The sequence below is a fragment of the Rhipicephalus sanguineus genome, chromosome 1, assembly GCF_013339695.2.
Source record: "Rhipicephalus sanguineus isolate Rsan-2018 chromosome 1, BIME_Rsan_1.4, whole genome shotgun sequence".
In the NCBI taxonomy this organism is placed as follows: Eukaryota; Metazoa; Arthropoda; class Arachnida; order Ixodida; family Ixodidae; genus Rhipicephalus; species Rhipicephalus sanguineus.
Genome location: NC_051176.1, coordinates 279525313 through 279536468, shown reverse-complemented (window position 1 = coordinate 279536468; position 11156 = coordinate 279525313). Strand labels below are relative to the sequence as shown.

General features: G+C 43.2%; 1 non-coding gene across 1 annotated transcript; it reads right to left on the bottom strand.

The window, feature by feature from the left end:
* Nucleotides 1-9981: 9981 nt before the first annotated feature.
* Nucleotides 9982-10054, bottom strand: Trnar-ccg (transfer RNA arginine (anticodon CCG)). Its single transcript has one exon. It is a non-coding gene; the product is annotated as a tRNA-Arg (tRNA).
* Nucleotides 10055-11156: the final 1102 nt, after the last annotated feature.

Here is an 11156-nt window from a genome sequence, read left to right as displayed (position 1 = left end):
ATTTAGTGCTACGATATATATATATATATATATATATATATATATATATATATATATATATATATATATATATATATATATATATATATATATATATATATATATATATATATATATATATCGTAGCACTAAATACCTATGCACAAGAATGTTCACTTGAAAATAGGAAAAATTGTTCAGTAAAGGACTGACGTTTCGGCCGCGGGACCGGCCTTCGTCGTCGAAGGACCGGCCTTCGTCGTCCCGCGGCCGAAACGTCAGTCCTTTACTGAACAATTTTTCCTACGTGCTTGATTTTTTCAACTTTTACTTCCGGGTCCTTTGTTAGCACTTTATTGTTATATATATATATATATATATATATATATATATATATATATATATATATATATATATATATATATATAAACAAACTTGCTAATGTATTGAAGTATCTTAAGATACAATTGGAAAGTATCGTATCGGATACAATCAGTGTTGTAGTACCTTGTATCCGTATTTCAAATACCTCTAGCCTAAGTATCTTATATCGTATCGTGATACAATTTAAAAGTATCTTTGCCCAGCCCTGCTAACAAGAAGACTATAAGGTGACTCTGACAACGCACTTCCTGTTTTCCTTACTATATATACATACATATATATATATATATATATATATATATATATATATATATATATATATATATATATATATATATTTCGTCTGCCAATGTATTTTGCGATCGGGGCTGGGCAAAGGCACTTTGAAATTGTATCGCGATACAATACAAGATACTACCGGCATCATTTATCGGATGCGATACTTCCCAATTGTCTCTTAAGATACTTCGATACATTTGCAAATGTGTATCGTAAATATGTATAATGAAGCAGCAAACGCTTTATACCAAAATACTTGCTTGAAAATTTCTTAACTGCGAACAACTTTGTTTAATTCTAATAAAACACCTGTTAGTATCGCTAAAGTTGTGTCTTTGTTGCTAAGAGTATATTAGTTCCATTCCGAAACAACTTATTGGGATTCCTTTGGCTGCTTAACATGACAGGTCTTTATGCGCTGTGCTGTCACTGGTTAGTGTTTGTCATGTTTTGTAATTGATTGCTGTAGCTGCTCTACTTGCCGACCAGCTAGCGGGTTGCCATCCACTTACAAGGACGTCAGTGAGAAGCATTCGCATGATGGCGCAAATACTGCTGTGCAGTCTTACCATGTCCGCAAACGTATCTTTGTTTTCGCAATACCGGATCACCTGAGAGGTGCGCAGCACCGGTAGCGATATATTTTGTGACGCGTCATGCATACATAGACGACATAAAAGTGCAATGACTTTTCACATTCTAGTTATCTCTTGGCGTAAAGCATTCGTTAGCAACATATTCACTGACGTGCAATCTTTTAACATTTCTTCTCCAATAGCACTTGTGCCGCCCAGAAACGTCTCAAACATATAGTGACGCAAAGCGTTTCAGGGTGATGCTACTACTGATCACGCTATTGCCACTTATAGCTCCGCTTATCTGGTAATTTGTAACAGTAAATAAACTTCACGGTGACCAAACAAGGAAAACGAATATATCTAAGTAAAATAGCAAGGCGTTTCTGTATCAAACAATTACAGTGACTATAAGTACATACAGGGTGTTTCACGTAACTAGACCCGAATATTAAAACAAAAAGAGTGGTCAACCACTACTCAATGAAACTAACGACATATGTTATTTTCACCGTCACGTGGCGCTCGTTATGGTATATTCATATTGCGCTTATTGGGTAATTAACTAAGGTCAATTATGCAAAATCTTTCATATTCACTTCAGGGCCATGTGCGCTTGACATCGTCGGGGGTATTCCAAAACGACCGATTCAAATTTTTGTGACGGCGTACATGCTGCGTGGTGATTTTTCCGGCTTGTAAAGATAGATAGATAGATAACTATTGTGCACCGAGGGAGGAGAGCCGGGTTTTACCCCTACCCCCCTGCGGGCCGCTCCCATGGCACGTTGGAACAGGCAGGGAGTACCTGCCCGCGGCGTCGCGGGCCCCTTGGATTGCCCGAAGCTGACGGTGACTATCCGTACTTTTGATGGCGGAATAAAACCCTTGTCTTGGGATGATTTGCGCCTTGAGTTCCTTGGGCATGTGGGGGCAGTCCCACATCATGTGCTCAAATGTACACACACACCCACAGTCCGGGCAGTCAGGAGATATATCCATATAAATAGATACATTAGCTGGGCAGGGGTAAACCCCTGTCTGTAGTAGTCTGAGCGTGACTTCTTGTCCTCTGGTAAGATGCGAATGGCTTGTAAAGAAAGCCCGCGATAAATTAAATTAAAACCACGGGACTGCGCTCATGCGCTACATTACTGCAGCGCTCTCAAACATGCTTCAAGTGAAACAACCGGCGCGCGGACCGTCAGCCTGTCGCTTCTCAGAGACGATGGCATCAGATGTACCTAAAAACTCACAGCCGAACAAACTTACAGCCTCCACCACAAGGGCGCGTTCCTCGAGAGCCTGATTTGGATCAAGATTGCTGAGAAGACTGAAATTAGCAAAAGGTGCAGCAGCTGCGAGTCGGCGTGCCGCCGCCGATGGAGGCGTGTCCGCGTATGCAGTTTCCGCTGGTCTATCTGCTGAAAGAACGGTTTCAAAAGGTCAAATTCATTTCTTTGCTGTGTTTTTCATGCATAATTCGAATTCGCTACGAAATTAGGTGCTCAAGAAACGGGCAAAAGGCAATGTATTGAAGAAGTGGTGAAACGTGCGGCGGCATGCCGTAGGGGCAGAAGAAATCTCAATGTTTTCGACGTGCGCGAACACTGTTTTCCGGCCGAACTGGCCTTTACGCTCGCTTTTCGCTGATCAAGTGTGAATGCGCCTTCATCAGCGACAGACGACGACGACACGCCAACTAGCGGGAATGTAGATTTTGTCTTACTTTAATCATCTAATGACACCCTGGAAAAGTTGAACATGCCATAACAGAGATCTGGAAGTTATAATTACTAAGTTGCGTTGCCGAATTCCATCATTAAATTTTTATTTATGTAGAGCCGGTTTGGCACCATTACCCCTTCGTTCTTATTGTAGGGAAGAGGAAACAATAGAACACTTTCTGATCTCATGTCAGAAGTTTTCTACATTACGAAAGACATCTCTGGAAACGCCGTTACGCATCATGGGATTAGAGTTGAGAACATCAAATTTACTCTTTCTAGGTGCACTTACCCTTGGGCACAGCAGCGGGAAAGTATATGCGAGGCCATGCAAGATTTCATAGAGCAGTCAAAGCGATTTAAACAATAACCACAGTTCAAAACTTCCATAGTCAACCAGAAGCAAAGTACAGCAAGATTCGTTTCTATATTTATGTATTTCTTATTTGATGAAAATTATTTCCTCCATCTTTTTCCTTTTTTTTAATTATTATTCTCACAAAATTAACCTGTAAAAATATTTTTCTTAAATAAAATAGGAAATTATTCTCATTACTAGTTTTTACATAATTTTTTCTAAGACCCGATTCTTGGCCACTCCCCCTGAGTGGGTGTGAGCCAGCAGTACAGGATCTACATCTACATCTACATTATTGCCCAATTCCTGGCCATCTCCACTAATGTAGGTATGAGCCAACGATCTTAGAGTGTATACATATACAAAAAGATTCCATTTGAAAAAATTATGCACCTTGGTCGATATTTCTTGGCGTACTGACATATTTACGTGCAGTACTTCATGACCCAGTTCAGTGGAAAACGAAGCCGGTTACCAGAACATTTACGGCACTTGCATGACCGAGTCTTAAAGGTGGTAGTTTAAGTTGGTATTGCGGTCCGTGTGGATATTTTGTCCTCAGGTTGACGGAAACCGTGCAAACATTTGACTCACGCGGCTAGAATTCACTTAGAAGCGTCTTTTACAACCAACGATAATGCACTGAAAGTGATGCGAGCGGCAAAGAAAGCGCTTTAAAGCAGCCACGAAGTCTGTTTTGGTTTTTGCGCGAGACAGTCAAATATGTTCTTCACTGCGCGCAAGCCATCGAGAGGGAGCGCCTAGTTTGGCGAACAACGATGACGCCAGTGACAGGTTAAAATGCCGTACCGTCATCTATTCAGGTGTGTAGCATAAGAAATATATATCCCAGAGACCAGCGCTTCGAATCATAATTGTTTTATTGTATCAAATAATCCTATTAAAAAAAGAAACTATAAAAATTTACGTCCACGCGACGAGGAAAATATACGCCGTGCGTGCAAAGATCATCAGCCAGCACGTTCCCAATCACGAGGCCGGTCGACCGCACCAGCCTCATGAAGGAGCAGCAGGCTGTGAAGGTGCCGCGAGGTCAACACCGGGAGGCTGGACCACTTCCTGCAGTCACAAGGACCCACGCCCCTCACTGCCACGGATATGTCCTGCGTATTGCACACAATGAACACAGGCGCAACTTAGAAACAGCGTCGCGGTTGCTCACCTGACCAGCCTCAGTGCTTCGAATCCGGCTGCTTTCGCTGTGAACGAGCGGCGACCATGCATCAGGGACACCCGACGGTAGCCAGTGGTGTCCTTTCAGTGGCGTCCATAGGAGTCTTCGGTGACTCTGGGCGGGTGAAGGCATAACAGGAGCCAGAGAAGAATCTCGAGGCTGGTAACACTGACGCTTCGAATGCCCTCGGCTCCCGTGCATGTCTGCAGGGGCTATGACAACGCCGACAGGCCTTGCCACCGGACGATGGTGAGGCGATGGAGATCCTCTGAACATTCCGATGACGACTTCCACTTGCGTTGACTGCGTGCGACGCTAGTTAACCAGGACGGCCTCCTTGTCCGACTACAGCGTTGCTGGTTCTAGCAAAATGGCGCTGAATGAACGAGCACGGACTGCGCGAGGACACGTGACTTACAATTCTTTCTCATCGTCTAATACAGTATGCTTGACACTAAAGAAGACAACGAAGATTCTTGCTAAATCGCTAACAATATCAACTTGTATGGTGATGATATGGAGAACCCGTAATTTTTTTTTGTTTCCTTCTACTCTTTCTCATTTTTGCATAGGCTCACGTTTTATAAAGGGACGAAAATAACTTCAATAATGAATGTAACTCGGCAATAAAAATAATTAAAAAATAAAATTGTAGAACCTAATTACAGGCTTAGAAGAGAGTCGTTGAAATAGAAAATTAGATACAAACCAACGCACTTTGTCGTTTCCTTATCTGGATGCTGCGCGGAAAAACGTTACGGAGCTCATTTGAACGTGTATTGTTGTTCGACACTTTATAGTGCATATTTTTCTGCTGTTTAATGATGTGCAATTGGAAACAATAAGTGGAATATGCTGTTGTTTAGCTCATTGCTTTCAATTAGTCGTAGACGCAAGTGCCCCAAAAGATTGTAATTAAGGCGAAAGCCTTATTTAACTCAGGAGTTCAAAGGTGCGGCATCCGGTGTTCACGACAGGAACGGTACCACACATTACGTCACCTGACGTCATCACATGACATTGTTGCTTCGTCGAAGGGCCAATCCAGGAGAGATCAGGTGCACAAAGGTTCGCGATGGAGGGTAGCGGCGGGGTGGAACAATTCCATTGACTGAGAATGTGAAAGTAATTTAATGAGTGTCTCGTTGAAGCATGAGCTTTCGCCTTTGCTGTCCTTAGCGTTGCCTAAAGCGTCTGCAATTTTTACTGCAATGAGACGGCCATCCACTTCTGAGCCGGGCATGAAAAGGTCTTTAGAAACACCGTACACCCCTCGATTTCTAGCTTATGTACGAAAGCAGCATTTATTTTGAGCCTTTGTGAAAAGGAATGAGTAACATTGTAAATGGATGCGCGAGGTCTTTAGCAGCCCAGCGTTATAGTAACACCTTATAACAAAAAGATTTGCTTACCGGTTTAAGTCTAACAGAAGGTTGTACAGATCTGCTACAGTTGCTTTTATTGCACCTTTAAGCATATGGGACATAGTCCTAGTCCGAGGTGAGGCGCTACGAACGTTTGAAGGATCCGGTGTCGGCTGCATTTATCGGCAGCCTGACACGCTTCTCCGTCGATGTCGCTCGCTTCGCTTTCCTTCGCTCAACCGAATAGTAGCAGATTCAGAACTCTTCTGGAGCAAAATTATGCCAGTCTCAATTAAACCTGCGCTGCTTTATTGTGGAAGAATAGGGGTCACCTGCTCCATGCATTTACTCTTATTTCACGACCATGTTTTCAGCTCGACAAAATGAAAAGCGATCTCCAGTCTTGAAATCGAATTCACGTCTTTGTGCTTCGCAGCAGAACGCTAATGCCAGTGTGCTACGGCGGCTGGTGAAACGGCCGTAGAAACACTGCCCGCCCTTAATGTAAATACACTGATATTGAAACAAGACATAAGTACTGGGAGATATGGAGGCTTGAAGTGATGAGAAATCGCTGAATAGTAAAGAGTGCTTTAGCCAGCGTTTCGACAATAGGGCTTGTCTTTAGCTGTTGCCTCTTGTCGAAACGTTAGTCCTCTTAGTCCTCTTGTCTAAACGTTAGCTCCAGCGGCAATTCCTGTTAAACAATTTCTCATCATAATATGCTTTAGGCGTTTCTATGTTTTTACCCCGGCGCGCTTCAGTTTTTATTCTATAGTGTTTTCTCCCCTCTCTCCTCTACGAGTACGCCAATGAATCACAACATTATGCAATAAAAAAATAGAAACAAAGGACTAAGAAAAGTTGTCACAAAACTAATAAAGCAATACATCGACAACATGTCGTCCGCGTGGGCTTATGGACAAGGCATCTAATTCCGGATCAGATGATTGCAGGTTCGAGTTCTGTCGTGGACGAAAGCTTTCTTTTCTTTTTTTCATTCATTTCTTCAATGTGTTTACTAGCCTGACTTTTTTTAAAGGCGATGTAAACACCCTACTTTTTTCTTCAAGTGTGCAAGAAAAAATGCTGAATTTCTGTGAAAATATCCGCAACAATCTCAAGTTCGTGCTAAAGAGTTCCGTCCTCCAACTTGCAGCACTCGATTCGAACGCTTCATGCTACAACGGCAGCAACCTGACCTGAATGTGCCCGGCGTTCATCACGTAGCGCCTGTGTTTGTCGCTTGCGTATTGATATAACAGATCAAACAAGCTGGAGACCCACTACGAGGGATGGGCAACATTGTCGTGGAGTGCGCAGAACTTCAGGTTATTCAGTGGACGCAAGCTTTAACACGGATAGCGAGAATTGATAATCTGATCTATAAGCAATAGTTCCTGTTCTTGGAGCTGTAAGGCCTCTCTGCCAAAGCCGATGGAAATTACCGCAGTTTGTATCATACAGCGTAGTTCAAATGCGGTTGACAACGATCCTCCGTGCGATACAATGTCAGACCAAGCTATAGAGTGTTTCGTATATATTGCCCTGCTGCAACGACGACTCACGTCGCAGAATTGTGCTGTCGTCTTGAAAAAGCGACGAAATTAACAAAATAGAAGCTGCCTTTTGAACGGAAGCAGTGAAGGATCTGGCTCGGGCAACGACAGAGAAGCTAATGCTTGCAAATGCGAGTGCGATGATCCGTTTCCTTGGCCAACCAAGCTGCTAAATGTTTTGGGAGTTACCATTGTGAAGCACCAAAACGGGATCCGATGATACAGCTGTAATCAGGTATCGGTATAGGCTTTCCCGCGCTTTACACTCCGCCGGAATGGTACATTCTTTTGTATCTTCCTAGTGAGGCTTGCACTCTATATGAAGCGTACTTTCTTATGAATGTACGAAGTGGCCGGCCAGTAAGTCATCTTTGGAGGTTGTACAGTGTGAAGGCACATGTAATTGTGATTCTTTAGTCTTACCTTGAATTATCAGTGGTAGAAATGCGGAGTCAGGACGGCTTGGGTCAGCCACAAAGCGTAATCCCCTCTTCTCGAAAAAGAATAATCCCCATCCAAGGGCGCCCATGCTGTGTGCCTGAAAGCTATTGCGTGGTCCCTGTGGTCAACTGGGGTCCACTCAAAAGCGAAAAGAAATCAATCTTTTCATTAATACAATGGATCACTTGATCGGCTGCTGATTCGTATGTTATACCATTTTTTGGCATTGACAGAGCCACAATTTAGCTACGGTGGACACCCCATCGAAAAAGTTAGGCTTCGTCTCTTCCACAAAAAAGTTCAGCCGCAAGTTGCTTCAAAAACCCATCGCTGCTGCCCGCTGCTGTGGCACTGTTTGCTGTGGAGTGTTGTTCGTGCACTCAGTCTCTTTTTTGGAACGTGTCAACGAATGTGGAGTGATTTCTCTTATGGAAATGTCGTATACAGAAATGTCGATACGTACTGCACCTTCCCCGACGAGGGCGTTTTCGCTGAGTTGCCTCTTCTGTGTAACGAACCGAAGTAGCTCTGGCGAAGGCGCTGATTCTTGAAGAAGCGTCTGCGTCTTCTCCATCAAAGAGGGCTTCGCCGTCAGCTGCCTCTCAACTCTTGAGAACTTTATGTCGAACCAGATGGCCAGCTGCGCCAAATACGCGTGTAATGTACCAGCTGAAATTCAATAGTTTATTAGTAATCGTTGACTGACTCTGTTCGTGCAGAAAAAAGGCCGGAAGTCGTGCCGTATGTGCACAAAGTCTCACACAATTTAAAAATGTGGCAAATAGGTGCAGTGTACCTATAGTTTTTTGAGTGCCGCATAAACTGGCTGGGCTATGCCCACGCATTTCGTCACCACTTAAAAAAAAAACTGATGTGCGGAAAAAAGCACGTTCGGCCCTACGTTACATGCGCCGTAGGCGTCTTGTACGAAACCTCGCTCACTTGTGGCAAAGTTTATATCGGACAGACTGGTCGTTGCGTCCACGATCGAGCACGGGAACACGAGCGATCTGTTAAAAATAATTCGACTTTTCATCTACCTATGCATTGTACATAGGACCTGTGCCTGTGAGCCAGTGCTGACTAGCATTCGAATTCTGGGCAGAAGTGGGAATGCGCTGGCGAGAGAACTAATGGAGGCTTATCATATTATAAAGAAAGACAGTGACTGTATCAGTGAAACTTCTGTTGTGCTGCGGAGTAAAGAAAATCTGTTCTTAGAAACTTGGTTAGGATGTGAATAAGTCTTTCTCTTCCGATCCTGATTAGCGTTGTTGACTGTCATGTGCAATGCACGTGCGCGCGCCACTCGGCTTTGTATATATCTAGGGAGACTTTTCTGAATAAAGCTTAGTTGCGAGTAGCGCCTGTCCTGTGCATCTGTGTTCCTTCGTAGTCCTCTTCGATTTCGCGCTATCCAATTTCGAAGGTAATCGTCCATTTCGTTGTTGTTGCTGCTGCTGCTGCTGCTGCTGCTGCTGCTGCTGCTGCTGCTGCTGCTGCTGCTGCTGCTGCTGCTGCTGCTGCTGTTGCTGTTGTTGTTGTTGTTGTTTGTTGTTGTTGTTGTTGTTGTTGTTGTTGTTGTTGTTGTTGTTGTTGTTGTTCGCCATGTAAGCCGATGCTCACACCCAATGTGCGTTAAAACATGATGTCATAAAGTGTTGTAAAGGTAAGAACAGCGTTATTTACAAATTAAATCTAGCACATTAAATATGAACTTTACTACCTCCTTGACTTGTTCCTCCTCCTGTCGTTACGTACTACCATGGCGTCTTCTTCTTCGAAACATCACATCAAAAAGCGTTGTTCTTTCAGACTGAAGGCGAGGGGCAAGCACAGGTGTGGCGCGCTTAATGTCGTGTATGTTCCTACCAGGTTGCTGCAGCTGAAGCGTCGAGTGTTCGAAACTCAGAACGTTGGGAGCGAATGCTCGTTTTGGGAGGATGCAACCGTATATGGGGTAGGTTAGGGACCGTTGTCGTTTTTTGAAGAAACTAAAGCGTTTCATCCTGCACGTCTGAATAAAAAGGGTCATTTGTTTAATCTCCTTTCCAAAAGTAGCAGGCTAGTAAGCATAAAAAAATTTAAAAAAAAGTGAAACTAGAGTGGCAGAAAAAATTCGTCCTCGACAGGACTCCAACCTGCAATCTTCTGATCCGGAATCAGACGCCTTGTCCATTAGGCCACGCGGACGAGACGCTTGCGTCGCTCTGATGTTATTGTTTTATGGTATGTTCTTTCTTTTCTTTCCTTTTTTTTTTATGCCGTGGTTTTACCATTCATTGGGATGGTGCCCTACGCAGCCCGGGTTTTGAAGCACAACTATGGGAATGAAGGCATAACGGAATAACGGCATAAAAAGATAAAACGACAGAAAAACATAGACACAGAAAATATAGCTAGAAAATAGAGAGAATGAAAGAGAGAAAGAGGGAGAAAGAAAGCGATAGAAAGAGAGAAGAAGAGAAAAATAAAGGGAATAAAGGCACTAAAAGATAGAAAGAGAGAGAAAGACATAAAAAGAGAGAGAGGAAGATATGCAAAGAAATAGACACATAAAAGAGATAGAAAAAGACACAGAGCAAGGCAGAAAGAGAAAGAGAAATAAAGAAAGACAGAGAAAGAAGCAGAGATACAGAAAGAAATAAAGGGAAGAAAGAGAAATAAAAATAAAAAGAGCGACGAACAGAAAGAAATGGAAAGAAACAGATACAAAAAAGAGATACCAGAAACAGAGAGAAAGAGAAAGAAAGAAAAATTAAAGAGAAACAAGGGAGTCCACCCTGCTGCGCCCTTTCTTCATGATTGGCACCACTATAGTGGTGCCAATCATGAAGTTTTGCTAGGTTATCAGGTTTTGCTAGGTTATGCTTGATTGAGACCTAGCATAACCTAGCAAAACCTAGCAAGGCCAAGTAAGACCTAGCAAAACCTAGGAAAACCATGTTGAGCTTCAAATTGGCCAGCTTCGCTGTGTTAAGCCATGCGTGACTTCGCGCAAGCTTCACCTTTTATTTATTTATTATTTTTTTTTGCTTGTACTTGAATTCACAGGGCTCCTGAAAAAGTGACTGATACCAGAACAATGCGTTGCTTGTCATACTTTCTTGTTCCAAGTTTACTGCGGCTTGTGAGCTGCATCTAAAGGAGGACGTTTAATAATGTGTGTCCTACGGAAAGCTTGTGCCAGACGCAAACTAAAAGAAAGAATGCCCGCTCCAGTTCCCCTTTCGCTCCACAACTGTTTTCGGTGATGCGAATGCGTCATTTTCACGACGTTTAGTGTTCATGAGTT